Below are 27,227 nucleotides of genomic sequence, written 5' to 3'. Positions count from 1 at the left end.
CTACAACATGCAGTAACACAACTGTAACAGCCATTATGTAGGACATACAGGTCTGGCAGAACGCATCTTGAACATCAACAGAAGGCAGTCAGAAGACACGATGGAAATCCCGTAATCTCTCAAAACACAGGCAAACGCAATCGCAATTTCAGCTGGGAAACTGTTGACATTTTGAAGGCAAAACAAAATGCAAAAATGCTAGAGGATTTCCTGGACGTTTGGCATAACTGACGCATCAGTCTTGAAAAGACACGTGGAGATCTCCTGCTACTGAAAAAGATACCACCAAAAGTCAAGGAACAAAACAACACAAACACAGCCCACAGCGCATCTTTTCCAGCAGCTCACAACTAGATCAGCAGGGAACCCCCACCAATGAAACAATCAAGGAAGAAACCGTGTCCTCGTTATTAAGAGGCATCAAAGAAAAATGGTACCGCACCCCAACCAAGGCTGGCTGGGCAAATATATGAGCAGCAAACTTTAGTCTTTGCTGCACTGATGATGTTGCCCCTAGCCTGATCGTGAAACATCTCCGGGAAAACGACCAAGTTCAAAGCACGCGACAAAGAGACGACTAATCAGCTGCATTGTGTAAACGCAGCCTATTTGTGGATAAAGGAAGTTGCTGAAAATGGCATTCAAGAAATGAGCATAATTCTCCAACTAGCAACTTGCCTTGGCCTTGTCACTAGCCCAGTGATGGCGAAACTTTGAGAGACTGAGTGCCCAAACCGCAACCCAAAACCCACTTATTTATCGCAAAGTGCCAGGGCCGCATCAGCATTGTGGTACCCTCAGGGGGGGGGAGGGAGGCGCCTCTGAGTGCCGCCTCTGGCACGCAAAAAAACAGGGGCGCAAAAATGGGCCACCGTGCGGCAAGGCGCAAAAACCTTGGTGGAGCAGTGGGCTAATGCCTCCTTAAGTAACACCGGCTGCCTGCAATTAGTGCAGGTTCGAGTCCCACCAGGCTCAAGGTTGACTCAGCCTTCCATCCTTCCGAGGTAGGTAAAATGAGGACCCAGATTTTTGGGAGCAATAAGCTGATTTTGTAATAATGCCGCTTGGGCCCCCCCGAAAGCCCTAATAAGCAGGCATATACATAGAAGGAAGGCTATTGCTAAGCACATTGATTTGTGCTTACAGTGTAAGCCGCCCTTAGTCTTCGGAGAAGGGCGGGATATAAATGGGATTTAAAAAAAAACCGGCCACTGCCACTGAGCCACGGGGTGCAGATACAAGGCGCTGTACCACACAAGAACGGGGCAGGGCTAGTGATCATCATGCAGGCGCTAGCCCCACTCCATTTGCAGCGCGTGTGTGATCACGGCTCCATGTGCACATGCACGCATGTATAATGCTTCCCTCTCCCTTTTCTTCCAGTCCACCAATAGACAATGGTTGGTGACCTCTACTCGAGGCTTGCCAGTCGGCCACTCCGCCTCCTTTGTGCTGGGCGGGGCTCCTGCTCCGGGCAGCGGTGGCAGCCTGATGGACCTGCTACTGGTGGCGGTGGCGCACATGCCCACAGACAGGGCTCTGAGTGCCATCTCTGGCACGCGTGCCATAGGTTCGCCACCACTGCACTAGCCTATTCCGCCCCGAAAACAAAATTGCTTCCCTTTCCTCTATGTCAAATACAAGATGATGGTGGTGATGTTATCCATTCAGTGACATCCGCATCTTCCGATCTTGCACCATCTCTTTGAGTTTCTCTATGTTCGGGCTGGTGTCAACTTTGATGGGTGTCCAGCCACGTTGTTCTTCGGTGGCTTGGTTTCCTCTTAAAGCGAACTCTTCCAAGCGTAATTGCTTTCTCCAATTAATTCCCCTGCATGACGTGGCCGAAATAATTGAGACAACTGCGAGAAACAACATTGCCTTTCGTTAAGCTAAAACACCTAGCTGTCACTCTCTTGCTACAAGGGGCAAAAGAAACTCCATGAGCTGGGGGTAAGATTGTTAACAACTGGAAAACACATTAAAAGGAACGTGGCGCAGGTAGAAGGCAATCATCATGCAACTGGGATATACAGGTAGCCGACTTATGAACACTATGGAGCCAAAAATTTCTATTGCTAAGCAAGACAGTTCTTAAGTGAGTCGCAGCCAACTTTATTATCTTTCTGCCATGTCTGTTAAATGAATCACTGCAGTGGTTAAGCTAGTAACGTGATTGGTACTCGTGTTTCCCCCAAAATAAGACCAGGTTTTTGTCTTTTTTCCCCCTCCAAAAGAGGCACCAGGTCTTACTTCACTTCTGGAACCAACAGCCCCACCCACCCAGCCAGTCCACTTCTTCTGGGGCCGAAGTTCTGCAGCTGCATTCAGGCCTGCATTTTGCAGTCAGCCCTTTCCAGAAGGCCTAAGCAATCGAGTACCGAGCTATGAATTCAATCCATCGCTTGGTGCTCGGCAGCTGAGGTCTTGCAGAACCAAGCTATGGATTGAATCCATAGCTCGGTTCTTGGCTGCTCAGGCCTTCTGGAAAACCCTGTGTCTGAGAAATGCAGGCCTGGCTGCAAAAGAGGCCTCAGAAGAAGTGGGCCAGCAAGGAGAGGCCTGGCTGCAAAGTAAGTGGGTGCAGGGCAGGTGGGGCAGCTCCACACCCCCACCCCAGCTTGATTTTTAGGTATGTGACTCACCCTAAAACTAGGGCTTATTTTTGGGATAGGGTTTATATTACACTGGCCTCCAAAAATCAAGCTAGGGCTTATTGTTGGTGGAGGCCTAACTTTTGGGTAAACACAGTAAGTGCGTCTCACTTCCCCAGTGAATTTGCTTGTAAGAAGTTCGCAAAAAGTGATCACATAACCCTAGGACACTGCAACTGTCATAAATACAGGCCAGCTGCCAAGCACCTGAATTTTGATCATGTGACTATGGGGATGCTGCAATGGGTCATAAGTGCGAAACCCAGTCATAAGTCTCTTCAGTGTTGCAACTTCGAACAGTCACTAAATGAGAGAATGTAATTTGAAGACTACCTGTACTTGGTCAAATGCAGTATGTTTGACCTTGGCTTTTTGTTCTCCACTGTCACCTCTTGGTGCTGTTATAACGTTAAATGATGAATGGGGAGCCTGAGAAACTGATTAAAGCAGGGGTAGGCAACCTTGGCTCTTTTATGACTCGTGGACTTCAACTCCCAGAATTCCTCAGCCAGCCACGCTGAGGAGAAAGGGAGAGGTTTCCATGCTGAGCCATGCTGGCTCAGGAATTCTGGGAGTTGAAGTCCACGAGTCATAAAAGAGCCAAGGTTGCCTACCCCTGGATTAAAGGAACTTACATACGGAAAGAAAACCTAGAATGCCAACACAGCGCACTAAATCTCATCTTCTGTAATTCAGTGAATGGATTCAAGCATTATTTGTTAAGCCATAATTGAATCTGGTACCATGAACCTAATGAATGATGGTAAAACCAAGTATGGTTTAGTATAATATATAGACCAGGTCACATAAGGTTTAACTAGCTACAAAGGCATCCAAATCTGCTCAATCAAAGCTTCACACAAGCAGAAACCAGAATAGTTTTTGAAAAGCAGAATGGGAGCCTTCAAAACTTTCAAGGATGTTATATTTTTGCCAAGAGTTCATCGTGGTCCGTTGGCCAAAGCTACCTATCGGCTAGCACATGACGGTTGAGATCACGGGCTTTGCCAAACCGCTGCAAAGCCATCTCCGGTAGCCAAGCTGTGAATAGGATGCAAGGAGACATCTGGGACTGATAGTTCTTCTTCATCTTTTTCTTCTGTCCCGCTAAAGACTCCATTTCATTTTCGTTCTGGATTTCCAGCATGAGAGTCTCAAAAAAAAGGCTAGAAGCACGGTTTACTCTAAATCATGGCTGGCTGGGGAATTCTGGGAGTTGAAGTCCAGAAGTTTTAAAGTTGCCAAGGCTGGACAGCCCTGCTCTAAACTGAAGGCAGAAATGCTCGCCAAATCGAAATTACATGAAATGCCAAGAAGTACGCTGCTGGGGCCTGATGACTGTTGGAGGCATTGTAGAAAGAGACTCGTGCTGGTCTAAAATAGCCGAAACTCAGGAAACTGGTGTATTTTTCCTGACCAAGACATTTTATCAAAAAGCATCAGCTTTCAGGTGATGCAACTCCTTCCCCTCAAGAGGCACGAATTAAACCAATGTTGGATTTAAACCGGGTACTTTGTCCGCTAACAATTGTAATGTCAGAGTGTCATATTGAGCGATGCGGTTGTTTGGTCTAGTCCAGGGGTAGGCAACCTCGGCTCTTTTATGATTCATGGACTTCAACTCCCAGAATTCCTGAGCCAGCTTGGCTGGCTCAGGAATTCTGGGAGTTGAAGACCATGAGTCATAAAAGAGCCGAGGTTGCCTACCCCTGGTCTAGTCAGTGGTTAAGGTAGCAGGCTAGAAAGAAAGCAAGAGACTGTGAGTTCAAGTCCTGCCTTAGCCATGAAATTTGGCTGGGTGACTTTGGGGCCAATCCACCAGGAGAATGTGAGTCCTAGTCTTGAATGGAAGCCAACTGGGTAACCTTGGGCTGGTCACTCTCTCTCTCAGCCCAGCCCACCTCTCAGGGTTGTTGCTATGGGTAAACAGGACGAAGGGACATTGGACGCGAGTTATTTGTAAAAACAATAAAGGCGGGATATAAATAAATAAAATCAATCAATCAATCAACCCACATCCATCAAAATATATTCTGCTCTCTCAAAAGTTCTTAACAAGGTTTGTTGTTTTTTTTCAAACACATTACAATTCTTAATGGCTAAGAGACTGTCTCACATGTAAATCTGCATTTGCATAATCAGTCTGTCTGTCCCTCCCTCCTTCTCAATTTAAATCCCCTAACAGTCTTGCTTTTCTATGCATCTGAGCTGAAGCTCACAAAAGCTTGTGCCCTAACAGTATCTTTTTTTAAGGCAGGGACGACTCCATTAGATTCCTGAGCTTGAGGGGACTTTTTGTGCACTGGTTTTATATGTTTTCTAGGCCACAAATGAGCATGGAAATTTTTAGGCAGGGCTAATGTTCTGTACCTTTAATGCAGGTGGCACGCTACACACTCACCCTCCATCTGTTGTGGTTTCTAGCCAGAGAGAAATCTCTCTGAATGCACAAAGATTACAAAGAAATATAATCTCCGGGATTAAACAGCACACTTTTTAACCATCTACCGACCAACCTGACTCAAATTAAACCCCTAACCTTTTCAGAGCATTTATTCCAATGTTTAAATGGTAGATTTAACGCGGGTGTTCCTCAACCTCGGCAACTTTCAGATGTGGGACAACTCACAGAGAATTGGACATGCCAAACTTTTTTGTCACCTGCAATCCCAGTTCAACAACTAGAGCAGCATCTCTCAACTTCCAACAACTTTAGGATGGGCAGACTTCAACTCCCAGAATTCCTTAGCCCAGCAAAGAATTCTGGGAGTTGAAATCCACTCATCTGAAAGGTTCCCAGGTTGAGAAACACTGTCATAATGTGTTGAATGCAAACCTGGAATTTCCATGATGCTTCTTCCCACAGCTGTCCTTTTTCACCCAGACGCTTCCTAGGGTCCATCTGGTTCTCAGCCCCATGTGAATTTTTATTTTTAGATTGCTTTTTGCTTTTGAAAAACGCACGGATGGGAACGGCACATCCTGTTCTACTGGAAGTGTGTCTATTTGCTCCCCCCACCCCCCCAAAAAAATAATAAAAAAAATAAAAAAAATGACAAACTCAAACTGAGTTGAAGTTGAAGGCATTTGGAGAGGACAGCATTGCTGATTGACCTGGGGAGCAGATGGCTGAGTTCCACACTGGAGGTGGCTGCTAAAACTTCCTCAGCCACCCCTGCTTTGCTCTCTGCTCTCTGTTGTTGTTACTTGCGAAGTCGTGTCCGACCCATCGCGACCCTATGGACAATGTTCCTCCAGGCCTTCCTGTCCTCTACCATCTTCTGGAGTCCATTGAAGCTCACGCCTCCTGCTTCAGTGACTCCATCCAGCCACCTCATTCTCTGTCGTCCCCTTCTTCTCTTGCCCTCAACCTTTCCCAGCATTAGGCTCTTCTCCAGTGAGTCCTTCCTTCTCATTAGGTGGCCAAAGTATTTGAGTTTTAGCTTCAGGATCTGGCCTTCTAAAGAGCAGTCAGGGTTGATCTCCTCTAGGACTGACCAGTTTGATCGCCTTGCTGTCCAAGGGACTCGCAGGAGTCTTCTCCAGCACCGTAGTTCAAAGGCTTCAATTCTTTGGCGCTCAGCCTTTCTTATGGTCCAGCTTTCACTGCCGTACATTGCAACTGGGAAGACCACAGCCTTGACTATACGCACTTTTGTTGACAGGGTGATGTCTCTGCATCCGTCTTTTCTGTTATAGTGGTGGTGCGGTGATTAGAACGCAGCACTGCAGGCTGACTCTGCTCACACTGCCAGGAGTTCGATCCTAACCAGTTCAAGGGTGACTCAGCATTTCATCCTTCCGAGGTCAGTAGAAATGAGGACTCAAAGATCGTTGTGGGCCACAGGCTGATTCTGTAAACTGCTTAAGAGAGGGGCTGTAAAGCACTGGGGAGCGGTATATAAGTATAAGGGCTATTGCTATTGTGTTGATGCATTAATTCTTGTTTGGCTCTTCTGTTATTTTATCGCTCTGTTATTTTAACTTGTGTTCTATTTACAGGCTTTTCATTTTTCTTCCTTTTTATTCTTTTAAGCCACCCAGAGCAGCCCTGCAGCAAGCTGGGCGGCAAATAAATTTAATAGGCAAACAAATAAATAGCAGTATAGCCAGTGGTGGGATTCAAATAGGCCAGACATGTCAAACACAAGGCCCGGGGGCCAGATCCGGCCTGCAAAGTGCTTTCATGTGGCCCCCAAAACCATCCTGGAAACAGTGAGGGAACGGCCCCCACTGCCTTGGCCCTGGCCCAGAGACCCTCCTTCTGCCAGAGACCCTCAGATCTGTCCCACTCCTGCCCAGGCCCCCATAGGCACCCTTGATGCGAACGACGTAGAGCTGGCCATGCCCACCCAGTAGGCCATACACACTTTAGCCACGCCCACCCAGTAGGCCACGCCCACCCAGGCCACACCCACCCGGCCCCCGGAGGGCAACCACAATGCTGATGTGGCCCTCAATGAAATTGAGTTTGACACCCCTGAAATAGGTAAACAACCGGTTCTCTGTGGTGGATGCCGCTTCCGGAAGTCCATTCTGGGCCTGGGCAGCAAAAAAATTAGCTAACAGTTCTGCCGAAGTGGTGCGAACCGGCTGAATCCCACCACTGAGTATACCGGAACATATGCTCGTGAGTTTGAAAAAAGTAACAATGGGCTTGAAGTGAACTTACTCCCTAGCGATTACATCCTTGCACTGTTCCTAAAAACATCAAGTTTTTTCCCCCCCATTGTTCCTTTTTAGATGTTTGCTCAGCCTCCCAATTTTCCCCGCAATTTGGGTAGATTCCTACGGGAATCTCCACCCAACAGGGCTGAATCCGGGTAATGAAACATCTGTGAGAAAACAACCAAGCTCTGAGAGCACCAAGGAGAACCTCCTCCTCCTCCTCTTACAACCTACTGACCTATTTATTTGTTCGTTTATTTATTAAATTTATATGGTGCCCATCTCCCAGTTCACATCAACTCTGGGCAGCTTACAACGTAATCGAAGATACAGATATAAAACCCTTCATAAATATAACGGACAAAAGATACAGAGGATAAAGAGTTATCTAAAAAAAAATATCCCAGGTTTGGAACGGAGCAGCAGTAGCAGTTTCACTGATATTGCACCACCCACCTCCGGCCAGCAGCTTCTCCTTTAGGGCTCCGTGCTTTTCCTGAAGGCCAGAAGGGAAGGGGTGGATTTCACTTCCAGTGGCAGGATGTTCCGAAGGGTGGGGACGAGGCAGAAAAGGCTCTTTGGAACCCATCGGCCGAAATTCCTTGGCTGATGGGATCCACAGTAGGCCTCTTCTGCCAGAACGAATAGGTCAGGATAACCAAACCAATCTCTCCATTGACAAACTGGAGCAAAAATCCCCACGTGTGTATGTGTGTGTGTGTGTGTGTGTGTGTATGTATGCCTGCCCTTTGGAACCAGCTGCCAGTGGAGCTTAGGACTGTCCCCGACCTCCGTTCATTCCGCCGGGACCTGAAGACCTGGCTCTTCAAGCTCTCTGGCCCAGGCTGAGAATTTTAATTTTAATTTTAATTTTAACTGGGGTTTATTTGTTCAGGGACGGATATACCGTATATACTTGAGTATAAGCCGAATTTTTCAGCCCACTTTTTGGGCTGAAAAATTCCACTTCGGCTTATACTCCAGTCAACAAAAAAAACTTACCAAGGACTTGTGCGCGGCCGAGGCTTTGGTGCTTCCGGGATCGCCCGCACCTCTCCCAAGCCACCGCCGTCCGAGACCTGCCGAAGTTTGGGGAGGTTTGGGGAGGTGCGCGCGCACCTCCCCAAACTCCGCGCCTTGCCTGCCTGCTTCTTTCCGCAGCGGAAAGAAGCAGGCAGGCAGGGCGCGGAGGAACGGAGACTTGCCGACGTTTGGGGAGGTTTGGGCGTCTCCCCAAACCTCGGCAGGTCTCCGTTCCTCCGCGCAGACCTGCCGACGTTTGGGGAGGTTTGGGCGCCTCCCCAAACCTCCCCAAACCTCGGCAGGTCTCCGTTCCTCCTGCCGACCTTTGGGGAGGTTTGGGCGCCTCCCCAAACCTCGGCAGGTCTCCGTTCCTCCTGCCGACCTTTGGGGAGGTTTGGGCGCCTCCCCAAACCTCCCCAAACCTCGGCAGGTCTCCGTTCCTCCTGCCGACCTTTGGGGAGGTTTGGGCGCCTCCCCAAACCTCGGCAGGTCTCCGTTCCTCCGCGCAGACCTGCCGACGTTTGGGAAGGTTTGGGCGCCTCCCCAAACCTCCCCAGGTCTCCGTTCCTGTTTGGGGAGGTTTGGGCGCCTCCCCAAACCTCCCCAAACCTCGGCAGGTCTCCGTTCCTGTTTGGGGAGGTTTGGGCGCCTCCCCAAACCTCCCCAAACCTCGGCAGGTCTCCGTTCCTCCGCGCAGACCTGCCGACCTTTGGGGAGGTTTGGGCGCCTCCCCAAACGTCCCCAAACCTCGGCAGGTCTCCGTTCCTGTTTGGGGAGGTTTGGGCGCCTCCCCAAACCTCCCCAAACCTCGGCAGGTCTCCGTTCCTCCGCGCAGACCTGCCGACGTTTGGGTAGGTTTGGGCGCCTCCCCAAACGTCCCCAAACCTCGGCAGGTCTCCGTTCCTCCGCGCAGACCTGCCGACCTTTGGGGAGGTTTGGGCGCCTCCCCAAACGTCCCCAAACCTCGGCAGGTCTCCGTTCCTGTTTGGGGAGCTTTGGGCGCCTCCCCAAACCTCCCCAAACCTCGGCAGGTCTCCGTTCCTCCGCGCAGACCTGCCGACGTTTGGGGAGGTTTGGGCGCCTCCCCAAACGTCCCCAAACCTCGGCAGGTCTCCGTTCCTCCGCGCAGACCTGCCGACCTTTGGGGAGGTTTGGGCGCCTCCCCAAACGTCCCCAAACCTCGGCAGGTCTCCGTTCCAGTTTGGGGAGGTTTGGGCGCCTCCCCAAACGTCCCCAAACCTCGGCAGGTCTCCGTTCCTCCGTGCAGACCTGCCGACCTTTGGGGAGGTTTGGGCGCCTCCCCAAACGTCCCCAAACCTCGGCAGGTCTCCGTTCCTGTTTGGGGAGGTTTGGGCGCCTCCCCAAACCTCCCCAAACCTCGGCAGGTCTCCGTTCCTCCGCGCAGACCTGCCGACGTTTGGGGAGGTTTGGGCGCCTCCCCAAACCTCCCCAAACCTCGGCAGGTCTCCGTTCCTGTTTGGGGAGGTTTGGGCGCCTCCCCAAACCTCCCCAAACCTCGGCAGGTCTCCGTTCCTCCGCGCAGACCTGCCAACCTTTGGGGAGGTTTGGGCGCCTCCCCAAACCTCCCCAAACCTCGGCAGGTCTCCGTTCTTCCTGCCGACCTTTGGGGAGGTTTGGGCGCCTCCCCAAACCTCCCCAAACCTCGGCAGGTCTGCGCGGAGGAACGGAGACCTGCCGAGGTTTGGGGAGGTTTGGGGAGGTTTGGGGAGGCGCCCAAACCTCCCCAAACAGGAACGGAGACCTGCCGAGGTTTGGGGACGTTTGGGGAGGCGCCCAAACCTCCCCAAAGGTCGGCAGGTCTGCGCGGAGGAACGGAGACCTGCCGAGGTTTGGGGACGTTTGGGGAGGCGCCCAAACCTCCCCAAACAGGAACGGAGACCTGCCGAGGTTTGGGGACGTTTGGGGAGGCGCCCAAACCTCCCCAAAGGTCGGCAGGTCTGCGCGGAGGAACGGAGACCTGCCGAGGTTTGGGGAGGTTTGGGGAGGCGCCCAAACCTCCCCAAACAGGAACGGAGACCTGCCGAGGTTTGGGGAGGTTTGGGGAGGCGCCCAAACCTCCCCAAAGGTCAGCAGGTCTGCGCGGAGGAACGGAGACCTGCCGAGGTTTGGGGAGGTTTGGGGAGGCGCCCAAAGCTCCCCAAACAGGAACGGAGACCTGCCGAGGTTTGGGGACGTTTGGGGAGGCGCCCAAACCTCCCCAAAGGTCGGCAGGTCTGCGCGGAGGAACGGAGACCTGCCGAGGTTTGGGGACGTTTGGGGAGGCGCCCAAACCTCCCCAAACAGGAACGGAGACCTGCCGAGGTTTGGGGACGTTTGGGGAGGCGCCCAAACCTCCCCAAACGTCGGCAGGTCTGCGCGGAGGAACGGAGACCTGCCGAGGTTTGGGGAGGTTTGGGGAGGCGCCCAAACCTCCCCAAACAGGAACGGAGACCTGCCGAGGTTTGGGGACGTTTGGGGAGGCGCCCAAACCTCCCCAAAGGTCGGCAGGTCTGCGCGGAGGAACAGAGACCTGCCGAGGTTTGGGGAGGTTTGGGGAGGCGCCCAAAGCTCCCCAAACAGGAACAGAGACCTGCCGAGGTTTGGGGACGTTTGGGGAGGCGCCCAAACCTCCCCAAAGGTCGGCAGGTCTGCGCGGAGGAACGGAGACCTGCCGAGGTTTGGGGAGGTTTGGGGAGGCGCCCAAACCTCCCCAAACAGGAACGGAGACCTGCCGAGGTTTGGGGAGGTTTGGGGAGGCGCCCAAACCTCCCCAAACAGGAACGGAGACCTGGGGAGGTTTGGGGAGGCGCCCAAACCTCCCCAAACGTCGGCAGGTCTGCGCGGAGGAACGGAGACCTGCCGAGGTTTGGGGACGTTTGGGGAGGCGCCCAAACCTCCCCAAACAGGAACGGAGACCTGCCGAGGTTTGGGGAGGTTTGGGGAGGCGCCCAAACCTCCCCAAAGGTCGGCAGGTCTGCGCGGAGGAACGGAGACCTGCCGAGGTTTGGGGAGGTTTGGGGAGGCGCCCAAACCTCCCCAAACAGGAACGGAGACCTGGGGAGGTTTGGGGAGGCGCCCAAACCTCCCCAAACGTCGGCAGGTCTGCGCGGAGGAACGGAGACCTGCCGAGGTTTGGGGACGTTTGGGGAGGCGCCCAAACCTCCCCAAACAGGAACGGAGACCTGCCGAGGTTTGGGGAGGTTTGGGGAGGCGCCCAAACCTCCCCAAAGGTCGGCAGGTCTGCGCGGAGGAACGGAGACCTGCAGAGGTTTGGGGAGGTTTGGGGAGGCGCCCAAACCTCCCCAAAGGTCGGCAGGAGGAACGGAGACCTGCCGAGGTTTGGGGAGGTTTGGGGAGGCGCCCAAACCTCCCCAAAGGTCGGCAGGAGGAACGGAGACCTGCCGAGGTTTGGGGAGGCGCCCAAACCTCCCCAAAGGTCGGCAGGTCTGCGCGGAGGAACGGAGACCTGCCGAGGTTTGGGGAGGTTTGGGGAGGCGCCCAAACCTCCCCAAAGGTCGGCAGGTCTGCGCGGAGGAACGGAGACCTGCCGAGGTTTGGGGAGGTTTGGGGAGGCGCCCAAACCTCCCCAAAGGTCGGCAGGAGGAACGGAGACCTGCCGACGAGCTGCGGCTACACAGGGTATTCCTGTGTATTCAGGCTTGCAAAATGGCGGATCGAGCCTCTGCTGGCGGCAGAGGCTTGCAGAACGGCGGATCGGCTTATACTCGAGTCAATAACTTTTTCCAGTTTTTGGGGGTGAAATTGGGGGTCTCGGCTTATACTCGAGTCGGCTTATACTCAAGTATATACGGTAATTTTTAAACTGTTTTTAACTTTTGTATTTTTTGTTTTAATCACCCTGTAAACCGCCCTGAGTCCTTCAGGAAAGGGCGATATATAAATATAATAAAATAAATAAAATAAAATAAAATATATATATGCGTGTGTGTATATTTGTGTGTATGTATGTGTGTATATGTGTGTGTTATTTCCTGTTTCAGCCTAAATTTACACAAATATGAGCTGTCACTGCTGTGACTACTGCCTGTGGATGGCCTTGGGTTAGCCTGAAACAGGAAATAAGATTTGTCCTGTGTTTGGGGCCTAGCAAGGTATTCTAAATTAATTATATATATATGTCAAATGTTAACTATTTAGATTACCTTGCTAGGCCCCAAACATGGGGCAAATCTTTATTTCCTGTTTTCAGCCTTAGCTCAAAGGCCATCGAACAGGCTGTAGTCACACCGGACAGTTCATATATTTGTGTAAATTACTAACAAAGAATCTTAGTCTCCCTTAATTCTTTGTTAGTAATTTACACACACACACACACACACACACACACACACACACATATATATATGTATATATGTATATGTATATATATATATATATATATATATATATATATATATATATATATATATATATATATATATATGAAACAGGAAATAAGATTTGTCCCGTGTTTGGGGCCTAGCAAGGTATTCTAAATACTTAACAAACACAAACATAAATACCGGTATTTATGCAGTTTCATTTGCCCTATTCTTATTAAGAGCAGTACTTGCAATCTTTACACATTTCAAGCTTTAGATAGATAGATAGATAGATAGATAGATAGATAGATAGATAGATAGATAGATAGATAGATAGATAGATATAGATATTGGTATCACCTTTTTAGTCTAATGAATTTTATTAAAAACCAAACATTTGTGAGCTTCAGATCATTTCATCAAAGGCAAGTGAGCTATAGCTCAAAAGATTATTTATTTATTTATTTATTAATGGGACTTATATCCCGCCCTATCTCCCGAAGGACTCAGGGCGGCTAACAACAACAAAATTAAAGATCTCTGTACAATAAATTAAAATTACAAATTAAAATAAATTAAGATTAGAGTTAAAATTGTAAACATAATTAAAATCCCTGTCAGTCCAGGTCAGCCAGGTGGAAAAGGAGTGTTCTGAGGCTGCGGCGAAAGGACCGGAGATCTTGGGTCATCCGAAGCTCAGGGAGGAGCTGGTTCCATAGGGCTGGCACTCCCACAGAGAAGGCCCTCCCCCTGGGGTTTGCCAGCCGACATTGTCTAGCCGACGGTACCCTGAGGAGGCCTTCTCTGTGTGAGCGTACTGGGCGATGGGAATTTGTTCCCGGCAGCAGATGGTCCTGCAAGTATCCTGGGCCTAAGCCATGTAGGGCTTTAAAGGTATGCCTTTTTAGTAAAATTTATTAGCCTGAAAAAAGGCTATCAAACAGACTAACGTGGCTCTCCACCTACCATTTCCCCCAAAATAAGACCCAACCGGAAAATAAGCCCTAGCATGATTTTTCAGGATGCTCGTAATAGAAGCCCCACCCCCAAACTAAGCCCATCTGCCAGATGGACGCATTTAGTACTGTATTTCCCCAATAATAAGACCTGACCGGAATTTTTTTTAAATTCCATTTATATCCCGCCCTTCTCCGAAGACTCAGGGCGGCTTACAAGCTTAGCAGTAGCCTTCATTCTATGTATATGCCTGCTTATTAGGGCTTTCACACACACCCCAAGCGGCATTATAGTATAGAAATATTAATAAATTAAATTAAATTAAATTATTACAAAGTCAGCTTAATTGCCCCCAACAATCTGGGTCCTCATTTTACCTACCTCGGAAGGATGGAAGGCTGAGTCAACCTTGAGCCTGGTGGGACTCGAACCTGCACTAATTGCAGGCAGCTAATAAATAAGCCCTAATGGGTCTTTTGGAGCAAAAAATAATATCAGACCCACTCTTATTTTGGGGGAAAATACATTGCTTATGTAGGACTAATCTTTTTTGAAAACTAACCCATATAACTGTTATGCAGTCTTTCCCACTATAAACTTCTTCAGCACAATATCCTAACTCCCACATGGAGATGTTTACTTGGTAACACTAGACCACTGATTGGTTGTTAGTTTTCTCACCAGCATCAGACCACTGCAATGCAAACCTATCAGTCAGGAATAATTGTGCCAATACTTGCTAAATGAATAATACTGTAGTTATTTGTCTTTGCAATCTGGTGTACTGTGTTGCTTTTCTTTTTTACTTTTTTTTTTAGATTTTATTCTGTCTTTTTTTTTGTTAATAACTCAAAGTGGTGAATATACCTAATACTCCTATTCTTTGATTAAAGTGGCAATTTTGGCAACAGATGGATACTTGGAAAAATGTCTGACCCCTTTCTTTCTATCGTCAGCTATGTTGCAGATTCTCAGCCCAGATGCATTTGAAGAATCGAAGTCATGCGTTTGGTTTCTGCTGTATCATCTGCCTGTGAGTTATTTGCAAACCCTGCAAAAGATAAATGAACTTTCACTTACTGAAACAATGCCGTCCTTGTGAAATGAGGCAAAACAGATCCTGGGTGCAGATCCTGGAGTTAACTCTTCGTAGATAGGTATGTGAACAAGATTCTCCTAAGGACAGAACAAAAGGGAATCGTGGTCTATTAGATTTTTCTGACCCTAAACTATTTTGTGCTTATAAAAAAAAACACAGAATTGGAAAAGAACGCAGTTGACTGCTTAATATTTTTGTTAAGAGTCAAATACTCTGGCCTTTTGCACAGCGAGCAGTTTATTTATTTATTTATTTATTATTTATTATTTAAACTTGTATACCGCCCTATTCCCGTAGGACTCAGGGCGGTTTACAGGGAAAAATTAAAAATACATACATACAAAGTTAAAATCGATTAAAACTAAAATGCCTGTAAATCTATTTTTCTTAACAAGTACACAGAGTTTAAAAGGCCCTGGACTTTTTAGAACTCAGATATCATTATGTATTCATTCATTTAGTGGATTTGGTAGAAGACTAGTTATAACATTAAAAACAGTGACCTTTCTCATTCCACGTTCCCCTTAAAAGAGCATTAAGTACTCTTCTATTTTGACTGTATCAATCACATATGCAAACAAACTGTTAATGTTGGCTAATAACAGACTGTGGGTGCAGGCGTTATCAGCATGGTACGGCGCCCCCAAAATGCAGCTAGCAAACATAACAGCATAAACTAAGCTCTGTCTGTTTTCTGTGTATATCAGAATTATGTATGTATATTAGGATTAGAATATCTTTATTGTGTTGTCTTTTTCTCACAACAAAATTGAACGCTATCCACAATGCAAACTACTCGCCAATATATATGCATACAAATAAAAATATACAGTATATGGCACGTGTGAAAGATATATCAAACAAACAAATCTTGGATTGTACCTCTAGGACTGTCTTCTGGACCTTTTTGTACCTATAGATGTGGAGAGACCTGGCCTATAGAATCGGCAAGTCGGATGCGACTGAATGGATAACATTGTCATCATAATCATCATCATCATACAGGCGCCCCTAGCTAATAATATAAACCCCTATTGGCTAGTTCTGTAAATTCAACACCATAGATACTTGGTCCATTTTATGACCATGAGGTCACCACACTTCTTTAGGAACAATTTCAGGTATCTCTAAGAAACTTGCCAATTTTTTTCTCCCCCAACTATGATGGCTTGCATAAGGAATTTGATGCTCTCTTCATATTGCAGGCAGTCCTTGACTTACAACCATTCGTTTAGCGAACGTTCAAAGTTACAACGGCACTGGAAAAAAACGTGGCTTATGGCCAGTTTTCACACGTACGACCGTTGCAGCATCCCCGCGATCAAAATTCAGGCACTTGGCAACTGGTGTGTGTTTATGACGGTTGCCTCATCTCAAGAGTCACTGACTTTGCTTGTCAGAAGATGACAAAAGTTGATCACATGAGCCCATAACACTGCCACCGTCAAGAACCTGAGTCAGTTGCCAAGGGTCCAAATTTTGAGCCATGTGACCACAGGGATGCCGCAAGGGTCGTAAGTGTGAAAAAATGGTCATAGGTCACTTTTCCCAGTCCCATTGTAACTTTGAACGGTCGCTAAACGAACTGTCGCTAAGTCGAGGACTACCTGTATTAACTAACTCAAAGCAATTTCACTACCCCCAGGGGCTACCACAAAGAAGAGGGAGTCAAGCTCTTCTCCAAAGCGCCCGAAGGCAGGACAAGAAGCAACGGATGGAAACTAGTCAAGGAGAGAAGCAACCTAGAACTAAGGAGAAACTTCCTGACAGTTAGAACAATTAACCAGTGGAACTAGTTGCCTCCAGAAGCGGTGAACAGTCCAACATTGGAAGTTTTTAAGAAGAGACTGGACAACCATTTGCCTGAAATGGAATAGGGTTTCCTGCCTGAGCAGGGGGTTGGACTAGATGACCACCAAGGTCCCTTCCAACTTTATTATTATTATTATTATTATTATTATTATTATTATTATTATTATTATTATTAATATTAATTATTATTATGAAAGTATTTTAGCCTGGAGCTCTGGATCATATCTGAACCCGCTGTTCTTACTTAAAGCCCAGCTGACGGTACCGCTGTTGAGGCAGAAGACAACCCACAACCGCAAGTAATGGGCTGTGGTTGTGGGGTGTTGCAAATCAGTCACGCTGCATTTGTGATACTGTACGTTGTTCGAGGGTCTACTCTCTTTTTTTTTTTTTGCAGATCTCAATTTTGCTCAGCGCTTCTTTCGTGCTGTCTCATTAGCATAAAATTCACCATTCTGTACATTAAGGGGAGGTCAGTATGAGGGATAAGATATGAAATGGTGGGTTTAGAAGCCCACGGTGGAAACGTGAGAACCAAGAGTCCTTGAACTCAGCTTCATGAAGAAAAGGACAAGCTTCTCGAGTGATTGCAATTCTTCGTGAGATCTAACTGAATCACAAGATTCTTTTTAACCATTTACCCTCCCTAATTATTTGACTTAGCAAGAATTGGCCTATAATTAGCTCTGCTGAACATAGTAGCCCAAATATCATGGCTTTAATAGGCTTGGAGGATTAAAATTCAGCTATTTACATCTAACTGACCGGTGTCTTGTAAAGATTTGTGACCTTGTGCTCTAAGCAAAGGTATCGTGCAAACAGGACACAACTAAGTACGAATTCAGGGGTCAAAACCTCTTGCTTTGATTCATTCGTGTTCATCCGCCACTAAAGCCTCTTGGTTAAATACTACATTTCCAAACTCCATCAAGGAAAGTAACAAAGCCTATTTTCTGACTCTTTTAAAGCCAAATGAATTCTGTGTTAAAATCTTTTTAACCAGGAAGCAATCTAAGATTTCAAACATGCAAATCCCATTTTTCCGCTAACGGGTGTTCTCTAATCCTCCATGGTTGGTGGGAAAGAATACTATTCTTTCCAAAGAGAAAAGAAAATCAAAGCAAACTCTCTACCATACCTGAAAATTTAAAAAATTCCTGCCAAACCCCCCCCCTGACATAATACAGTAATTCCCACTCACTGGAAGCTTTAAAAAAAAAAGATTGGGCAACCAGTTGACCAGGATGATATAAGGTCTCCTTGCCTTGAGCAGGGGGGTTGGACTAGAAGACCTCCAAGGTCCCTTCCAGCCCTAGGATTCTATGATTCTACATCTAAGAACTGCAACTGAAGAAAGACCAGCACACCAGCACACTTGTGAATTAGTTGTTTTTCTTAGTTGCAAAGTCGTGTCCGACCCGTCACGACCCCACGGACAACGTTCCTCCAGGCCTTCCTGTCCTCTACCATCTTCTGGAGTCCATTTAGGCTCACGCCTCCTGCTTCAGTGACTCCATCCAGCCACCTCATTCTCTGTTGTCCCCTTCTTCTCTTGCCCTCAATCTTTCCCAGCATTAGGCTCTTCTCCAGTGAGTCCTTCCTTCTCATTAGGTGGCCAAAGGATTTGAGTTTTAGCTTCAGGATCTGGCCTTCTAAAGAGCAATCAGCGTTGATCTCCTCTAGGACTGACTGGTTTGATCGCCTTGCAGTCCAAGGGACTCACAGGAGTCTCCTCCAGCACCATAGTTCAAAGGCCTCCATTCCTTGGCGCTCAGCCTTTCTTACGGTCCAGCTTTCACTGCCATACATTGCAACTGGGAAGACCATAGCCTTGTCTATACGCACTTTTGTTGGCAGGGTGATGTCTCTGCTTTTTAGTGTGCTGTCTAGATTTGCCATGGCTTTCCTCCCGAGGATCAAGCGTCTTTTAATTTCTTGGCTGCAGTCCCCGTCTGCGGTGATCTTGGAGCCCAGGAAAACAAAATCTGTCACTACCTCCATTTCTTCCCCATCTATTTGCCAGGAATTGAGAGGGCCGGATGTCATGATCTTACTCCCCTAAAGAACCAAGCACTCTTTTCTGCCAGGTGATCACCAGACTATGAGTGTGCAATGTGATTTCTAAGAGCAAAGCTCAGGATGGCAGACAAGGTGGGAGGACTTGAAGTTGTTGCACCCAGAGATGCCATCTGGGAACAGCCACGCAAAGTATCAGCTGCACATTAAGAACAGACTTAACAAGCAGGATAAGCAACATAAAAACATGAATGCTTCGTGTATGATGTCTGATATGATGGCAGTGTTCCAATGTCTGAGGGGCTGCCACAAAGAAGACGGGGGTCAACCTATTCTCCAAAACACGTGAAGGCAGAACAAGAAGCCTTCCCTGTTGTTCTTCTTAGCTGTGAAGTTGTGTCTGACCCATCGCGACCCCATGGACAACGTTCCTCCAGGCCTTCCTGTCCTCTACCATCTTCTGGAGTCCATTGAAGCTCACGCCTCCTGCTTCAGTGACTCCATCCAGCCACCTCATTCTCTGTCGTCCCCTTCTTCTCTTGCCCTCAATCTTTCCCAGCATGAGGCTCTTCTCCAGTGAGTCCTTCCTTCTCGTTAGGTGGCCAAAGGATTTGAGTTTCAACTTCAGGATCTGGCCTTCTAAAGAGCAGTCAGGGTTGATCTCCCCTAGGACTGACCGGTTTGATCGCCTTGCAGTCCAAGGGACTCACAAGAGTCTTCTCCAGCACCATAGTTCAAAGGCCTCAATTCTTTGGCGCTCAGCCTTTCTTACGGTCCAGCTTTCACTGCCATACATTGCAACTGGGAAGATCATAGCCTTGACTATACACACTTTTGTTGACAGGGTGATGTCTCTGCTTTTTAGTGTGCTGTCTAGATTTGCCATGTCTTTCCGCCCCAGGAGCAAGCGTCTTTTAATTTCTTGTCTGCGGTGATCTTGGAGCCCAGGAAAACAAAATCTGTCACTATCTCCGTTTCTTCCCTACTACTAGGGAATTTCTAGGAGCCTGGCACTCTTGACAAATTAGCCATCCATAGCAATAGACATAAACCGTATCTATAGTATATAGACTGTGCAAAATAAGACAGTCAACTATCCAAAAAGGGAACAAAAAGACTTCAGCACTTCTCTACCCACAACTAGCACCCAGATGAGCACTGATTAACTCCGAAATTAACATCAGACCAATCAAGTAAACCACACCCCAATCAAGAAACTGACAAACAAGCCAACAATAAAGATCCCAAGACCAACCTCACCCCAACACCGCCAGGGCAAGACACTGGAAGATAAAACTAAGAGCAAATCCCACTCCTTGCCAGCACTGATGATGGTACTTCGTCTGTGTAATGAAGCGTCTGCAAGAAAACAAGCAAGCTCGGAGAGCACCAAGGATCCTTCTAGCAGGTTTCCTATGGTCCAGCAAGAAGACAAATCTCTTCGCTGATAGTGAGCAACATGCAACCAAGGACTGCATCACCATCTCCTGATTCTTGGTCAAGCTCATTAATACATCTCTGTCTTCTTGAGCGGAGTTTAAGACAGGGGTCTTCAAACTTGGCCCTTTTATGACTTGCGGACTTCGACTCCCAGAATTCCTCAGCTGAGGAATTCTGGGAGTTGGAAGTCCACAAGTTTGAAGACCCCCTGGTTTAAGATATTGGTTTTGCTCTCCAAAGGGCCACTTTCTTCCTGATTCCTAGTGCATCCCCTCTGGAAGGCAAAGGGGGTCCTTGAAATAGGGATTGTTTGGGAAATTCACCCTCCCGACTCTTAATTCTGCAAAACCCGCGCCTTCGGAGAGCTGTACTTTACAGCACAGGAAGATATTTACGAAGGCATAAAATTGCTTTTTATTTCCAGCTGCTAATTTATTTATTTTTACCCTAAGCTTTTTAACAATGGTTGAATATTAATTCCAACCTGTAGGCGGGGCAGGGGGGGGATTATGGAGGACCTCAACTGTGTTTCCCGTGAAGCTGCCAAGAATAAGATCTTTAAAATCATACAAGGTCACCAAAGTTTTAAATGTTTTGGTTTCCCGCTCAAAACCTTACAAGATTTGGGATGGGAGTATTAAAAGATTGAGTGATCTCACGCGGTTTTGACCGTTTGTCTCTTAAAAATAGCTTTAGTTTTTTTTTAGGGTTTTGGGCTGCAAACTATAAACAACTGTTGTACAGCAGTGGCTGTAACTCTCGTAAAGAAAGCTCTCTCTCTCTCTCTCTCTCTCTCTCTCTTTTTTTGTAAAAAGAGCAGAGAAGCCAGGTGTACTGATCAACGTAAAGCAGGGGTGTCCAACCTTGGCCATTTTTAGACTAGCGCACTTCAACTCCCAGAATTCCCCAGCCAGCATGGACTTGTTGAAGGCAGGACAAGAAGCAACAGATGGAAACCAATCAAGGAGAGAAGCAACCTGGAATTAAGAAGAAACTTCCTGACAGTTAGAACAATTAACCAGTGGAACTACCTGCCTCCAGAAGCAGTGAATGCTCCAACACTGGAAGTTTTTAATAAGAGGCTGGACAGCCATTTGTCTGAAATGGTATAGGGTTTCCTGCCTGAGCAGGGGGTTGGACTAGATGACCTCCAAGGTCCCTTCCAACTTATTATTATTATTATTATTATTATTATTATTATTATTATTATTATTATTATTATTATTATTTATTATTATTATTATTATTCCACCAGCCTTAAAGCAGCCAAGGCTGGACACCCCTGAGATAAAGGAAAAGTCTGAGAATTGCTGCTGCGGAAGAAGCTTTTGTTTCATTTCGCCTAGGTGAAATTCTTAAATCTTAAATAATGATAACTGCTGCTAAAGCAGTTCAAGGACTGATAGTTCTTCAAACATTGCCAGAGGGAAAATACCGTCAGATGTTAAAATATTCAAAGTGTCTATGTGCCCAAACTGCTTTTCTTCTTCTGTCCCTTTACACCTTTCGCTTTGTTTGATACCTGTACTTATAATCCTTTTAAGTACAAGTAGCCCTCACCGATCACTCGTTCGGGAACTGTACAAATCGAAGTTCTGTGACCACTATCATGTGAACACAACTTGGGCATTTGGCAACTAGCTTAAACTTGCAAGGGATTGCAGCATCCCGTAACGCATTTGTGACCTTCCCTAACGGCTTCCCACAAGAAAAGTCGATGGGGAAGCTGGCAAGGAAGATTGAAAGTCCCTCTGGTTCAAGTCCACGTTTCCTGCAGTTGTACCACGCTCTCCACCTCCACCCACCCCACTTCCTGCACTTGTGCCCAGCCGCCCCATCCACCTGTGGTCTTCTTCTTCTTTTTTTTTTAATGTAATAAAATAAATATATTTGATTACATTTAACCTTGAACGGAACCTGCAATTTTAATGCAAGTCAAAATGTAAGCAACCTTATTAAGTTTCAAAGAGATATAAAATGCAAAATAATAATTTTTAAAAAAAAGAAAAAGAAAAAGCATGGGGGGAGGGGGAAAAATAGCTACTACCCCTTTTCCAGTGCTTTTTTTTTTTTGTCATAGAACTCACTGGAACGGAGTTCCGGCAACTTTTTTTTTGATGGATTTTCCAAGTTTTAAAAGTAACTTTTGAAAATTTGACGTTTGGTCCAGGTGGACTTCAATCGCCCTGTCGAGCATAAGCAGGTCGGCAGCAAAATCGGTGAAACGGTGCATGCGGGCTTCTTGTGTGTCGAGTCCGATGCATGCGTACTTCATCCGGCTGCTCGGCTTGTGACTGGTCGTGTGATCGTGCGCCGAGTGCTTACTGCAGGTGGCGACCGTTATGTTTCGTTACACAACTGACGTGTGTGGGTGTGTGCACAGTGATTGACTCCAGGCAAAAGGTAAATAAAAGATTAACAAGATGTGAGTTCCGGCACCTTTTTTCTTACAAAAAAAAAAAAAAAAGCACTGCCCTTTTCCATCCCTGGCCTTCCTGTGTTTGCACCATCTGTCCCCTGGCTTCCTGCACCTGTGCGTAAGCGTGCACCACACCTCCCAAGCCCTCAACTCACAACTGGCTGTGTTCGCTCCTTGCTGCAAGCATCTGTCCATCCGTCCATTTGCTTGGATTTGCGCTGGGCTATCCAGCCTTACCTTCCTGCATATTGCACCCTCCCTTGACACCCATTCGCCTCCTGGCCTTCTGGTGTGCAGCCTGCACCAGGGCTGACCCAATTCACATGTGGCTTGAGGATGCCCTTCCCCAGCCTTTCCTCACCCCTCTGGAGCACACACACACACCCCACGCCCTGCTTAGCAACAAGGTCTGCAAGGAGTGTTCTCACTAAGTGAATTATCCAGCAAGCAAAACTGAGGTCCAGTCACTGTCTTTTGTCAACTCTTTCCCAGAAACTCCAGTCTATTCCTCAAAATCTAGTTTGTGCCCCCCCCTCCCATCAGAGAGCAAACCAGCATTCTGGGCCTGCAGTGAGCACTCAAAACTACTCCAGATTGTCTTCAGGTTCTCCCTGGCATCCATTTAATTTCTTTTTTTTTTTTGGTCGTACATATTAAGTTTGGCATCTTGCTCTGCAAAGGAACACCCTCACCCTCAAAGGCCCACCTAATTTTTGCTCTTTTGTACAGCGTGTAAGCTATAAAAATTTGAAAATAGCTACCTGTCTTTCCCTTTTTCTGCACGGGGCGTGGACTCATTTAAAACACATATACACGTACATGTAGTACGTGTAATAATGCAAACTGCGGAGGAACACAGCCGAACGCATGTTGCATCCACAAAATTAGGCAATGCATTTTACGCCACAGGAAAATAATGACCCCAATGGAGTTGTGCGATTAACACACAGGTTTTTAAAAATCCAAGACAAAAGCGCCATTAAAGCCAGGAACATGAGCACATAACTGTGTCGCCATCAACTGTCCCGATTCAAATCGGCAACCACTAACTCACTGGCTGCTAATAGGTATACAGGTAGTCCTCGACTTACTAGCAGTTTTTACTACAGTGCTGAACTGATGCAGCTCAAGAAAGGAATGACTAGATTTTACAGGGCTTTTCAACCTTTTCACCCATTGTACCACTTTTAGGATATGGCAACGTCCAAGTACCACCTTAGCAAGGTGACAATAACTTGATAACCAAAAAAAAAAGGAAAAAAGTGATGAAGTACAGGTAGTCCTCGGCTTACAACAGTTCGCTTAGTGACTGTTCGAAGTTACAGTGGCACTGAAAAAAGGGGCCCCCAAGCCACAGCCGAGTAAGACACCTGCCTGCCCGCCCGGCGATGCTCTTCCTCCTGTCCAAGGTTTTCATTGTTATGAGCATTTCTGTTGAGGTTTGGCAGCGGGGGTGGGGTGGGGGTGTTTGGTTTTTATTCCCCCCCATCAATCTGCTGGGTGGTTGCAGCAGGTTTTGGTCACTTCACATGACCCTGGGACACTGTGACCGTCATAAATATGAATCAGTTGCCAAGCATCTGAATGTAAATCACAAGACCCTGGAGATGCTGCAACATTCCAGCTGATCGGCGCTTCTTCTGGGCTCAAAAAAAGCGCCAGGATCAGCGCTGAGCCCTGATAGCCCTGCAGCTCCAGCCGTCTCTCGCTCAGGCATGTGTGGTGCTGCCACTGGTTCAGCTCATTCCCCTCTCCCGCTACCACTTTTCTAGGATGGTCGCGTACCACCTGCTAGGTACCAATGTACCACAGGTGGTACCCGTACCACTGGTTGAAAAGCCCTGTTCTAGAATCCCAATTAAAAAACACCATCTCTTTGGGTCACTGTCTCTTTGTTTTTGACTGCTGCTAGAAACATTTTTCTAGTTTTTTGTTTGTTTTTTGCCTTCATTAATGCCATTATTCTGTGCCTTGCCCTCTGGAATGAGAAAAAAATGGGTTTTGGGGTTTTTTGGGGGGGTCTTCTGGATGACATCCCTAGAAAGGTTCTTGAAGATATTCCTCCTCATCCTTCTCTTCTGAAAGCAAAAGTCAACTCCTTCCATCTATTAACACAGGAGTGAAATTTCTACACCCACGATCATCATCATGAGATAAAGTGTATTAACTGCTTCTGGTTTGGAAAATGAACTTTGGTTGAGGTAGCCTTTACTTCTGTTTCCCACCCAGTCACGTAAAAACTGCTGACTCAAATTCAGTTTGTAATCAACTACCCGTATTATTCCAAGATCCTTTTCACAGATAGATAGCGCTGCCAAACAAAACAGTCCCATTTTGTATGAAGTGCCTTCAATTTGTTTCGTAAGCATTTAGCTCTATGCCTCTGTAAATTTAATTATGTTATTTCCACCCCACTAATCCAGCCTATTAAGAATCATTTTGAATCTTATTTCTGTTTGCAGAGTATGAGCCAATCACTTTTTTTTCTTTTCTTTTCAGGAGTGCATACTTTTCATTTTATGATGCTCTATCATCTTTCCAGGGGCCGAAGTCAATTATCTACCTACTTCTCCAAGGCGGGTGGGCAGTTTTAAAAATTTGATAAATAAAACAACAACAACTATCCTTTGTTTCGGGAGGGGTCATTCACATCTTCTCAACAATTGGGTAGGAGAAACCAACAATGAGTGTTTTTATTATTTCCTCTACTTCACTTTTTTAAAAAAACTCAAAATACTCCATCTGCATCATTTCTGAAGGCACTGCAATATCTGCCCTTTTCCAGTAATCTGCTAATCCATTGTCCAGGATTGACCATGACCCCCAGATGTAATTCATCTGACACTGAAAACTACAAATCATTGCAAGGAAATAAATATATACTTTTTTTTGGAAGAACGTAATTATGGAACTAAAAAGAAATTTCCTGACAGAACAATTAGCCAGTGGAATGGCTTGCCTCCAGAAGTTGTGGGTGCTCCATCTCTGGAGGCTTTTAGGAAGAAACAGGACAGCCATTTATCTGGAATGTCACAGGGTCTCCCACTTGAGCAGGGGGTTGGACTAGAAGACCTCCAAGGCCCCTTCCAACTCTGTTAATTCTGTTATAATTAAAGTGTACTAGTTCTGCCTATAATACTCTTTCTCAGCATGCTGCCATCTTCATTCAGCAGCTGGTTAACCATTTTTTTCCCCCTCTTCCTTTTATTTTGAAAATATCTGAACGAGTCCTTGGTATTCTTAGCATCTTTCACCAGCGAATTCTGAGTTTCAGCTTTTCTGGGTTTAAGATGGTCTACAATTTGGGGCTAGCTGCTCATTCGTTTTCTTGGTGACTTGTTCCTCTTTCTACTTCCTGTATATGTTGTCTTTTTCCCCCCTCAGTTCCTTATTGCAGTTTTTGGATAGTCCCAGAGGCTTATACTTCCTGTTGTCTCCCTTGCTAGAATTTTGTGGTAGCCATTGTCATGGTTCTGAGCATTTATTTTTCCTTGGACCATCCAACCAGCCTTTTCTTCTCCACAGTGTCTTCCTAGAACAGGGGTAGGCAACCTTGGCTCTTTTATGACGCGTGGACTTCAACTCCCAGAATTCCTGAGCCAGCATGGGGGAACTATGGCTCCCTCATGACTTGCGAACTTCAACTCCCAGAATTCCTGAGCCAGCATGACTCAGCTTGGAAACTTCTCCCTTTTCCCTCAGCATGGCTGGCTCAGGAATTCTGGGAGTTGAAGTCCACAAGTCATAAAACGGCCTAGGCCTAGGCGAGGGCTAGGCAACCTTGGCTCTTTTATGACTCGTGGACTTCAACTCCCAGAATTCCTGAGCCAGCATGGCTCAGCTTGGAAACCTCTCCCTTTCCCCTCAGCATGGCTGGCTCAGGAATTCTGGGAGCTGGAGTCCACAAGTCATGAGGGGGCCAAGGTTGCCTACCCCTGTCCTAGAATGAAACCACAACCATCATTCTTCTGAGCTTATAAAAATCCACTCCCGTGCACTCAACTGCACCCAGCTTTAGTTTCCTTACCATCAAGAACATTAGCATTACATGATCACTTTCCGCTACTTCCATTTCATCAAGTTTTATCTGTCAGGTGCCATTAAATAAGATAGCTGCTTCCCCCCCCCCCCTACCTTCTGCCATTCTTGGACAGGCAAAATCAACAAGGCAGGAACAGCCACGAAGGACCAAAAATTGTCTTCAGTTCAAAGCAATAACACAACTTCACGTTCTCTCCAGAGGTGTCTGCTTTGGTTTCGGAAGGAATCCTTCGCATTTTCTCAATGATTGGGTGGGAGAAAACAACAACAGTGTTTTCATTATTTCCTTCTCTCCGCTTACTTTAACTCAAGATTCTTTACTGCCAACTTCACTTTCTTGGCTTTGTGAGCAAGGATACTTTCAGTATATAATGCAACGGTGCAATTATTCTTCCCTTTCTATTACTTAGCTGAATTCATGTACATTAAAAAGTTTTCATGATATCTCAGAACAAACACAACAGACTATCTATTATATATTGTGATATTATAATATCTATTATAGACAGTGGGATGCGTGGTCTAATGAAAAGAAGGATTAGGAGGGATAATATTTGAGAGGCTGCCACAAAGAAGAGGGGGCCAACCTATTCTCCAAAGCACCTGAAGGCAGGACAAGAAGTAACATGTGGAAGATCATTAAAAAGAGATTCAACCAAGAGAGAAATGTCCTGACCAGTGGAATTGCTTGCCTCCAGAACTTGTGGGTGCTCAACTGGAGTTTTTAAAGAAGAGACTGGTCTGAAATAGTATATAGCCGTGGTGGCGAACCTATG

At 46.8% G+C, this 27,227-nt stretch overlaps 1 protein-coding gene across 3 annotated transcripts in view; it reads right to left on the bottom strand.

Annotated features, from left to right (window-relative positions):
• The window catches only part of DNAJC5 (DnaJ heat shock protein family (Hsp40) member C5), a 70,656-nt gene that overhangs the window by 26,966 nt on the left and 16,463 nt on the right, over window positions 1-27,227 (bottom strand). For 2 of the 3 annotated variants that reach the window (XM_083361003.1, XM_083361004.1), the window contains exon 2: window positions 14,705-14,800. The gene's annotated coding sequence lies outside the window, so the exon portion shown is untranslated. Of the gene's footprint in view, window positions 1-14,704; window positions 15,085-27,227 lie in introns of those variants that run through there. The other variant, XM_083361005.1, reaches the window with a different exon arrangement.

This window comes from Vipera ursinii, assembly GCF_947247035.1.
Source record: "Vipera ursinii genome assembly, chromosome: 3".
Classification (NCBI taxonomy): Eukaryota; Metazoa; Chordata; class Lepidosauria; order Squamata; family Viperidae; genus Vipera; species Vipera ursinii.
The sequence above is the reverse complement of the archived record's forward strand: the minus strand, read 5'-3'. Positions and strand labels throughout refer to the sequence as shown.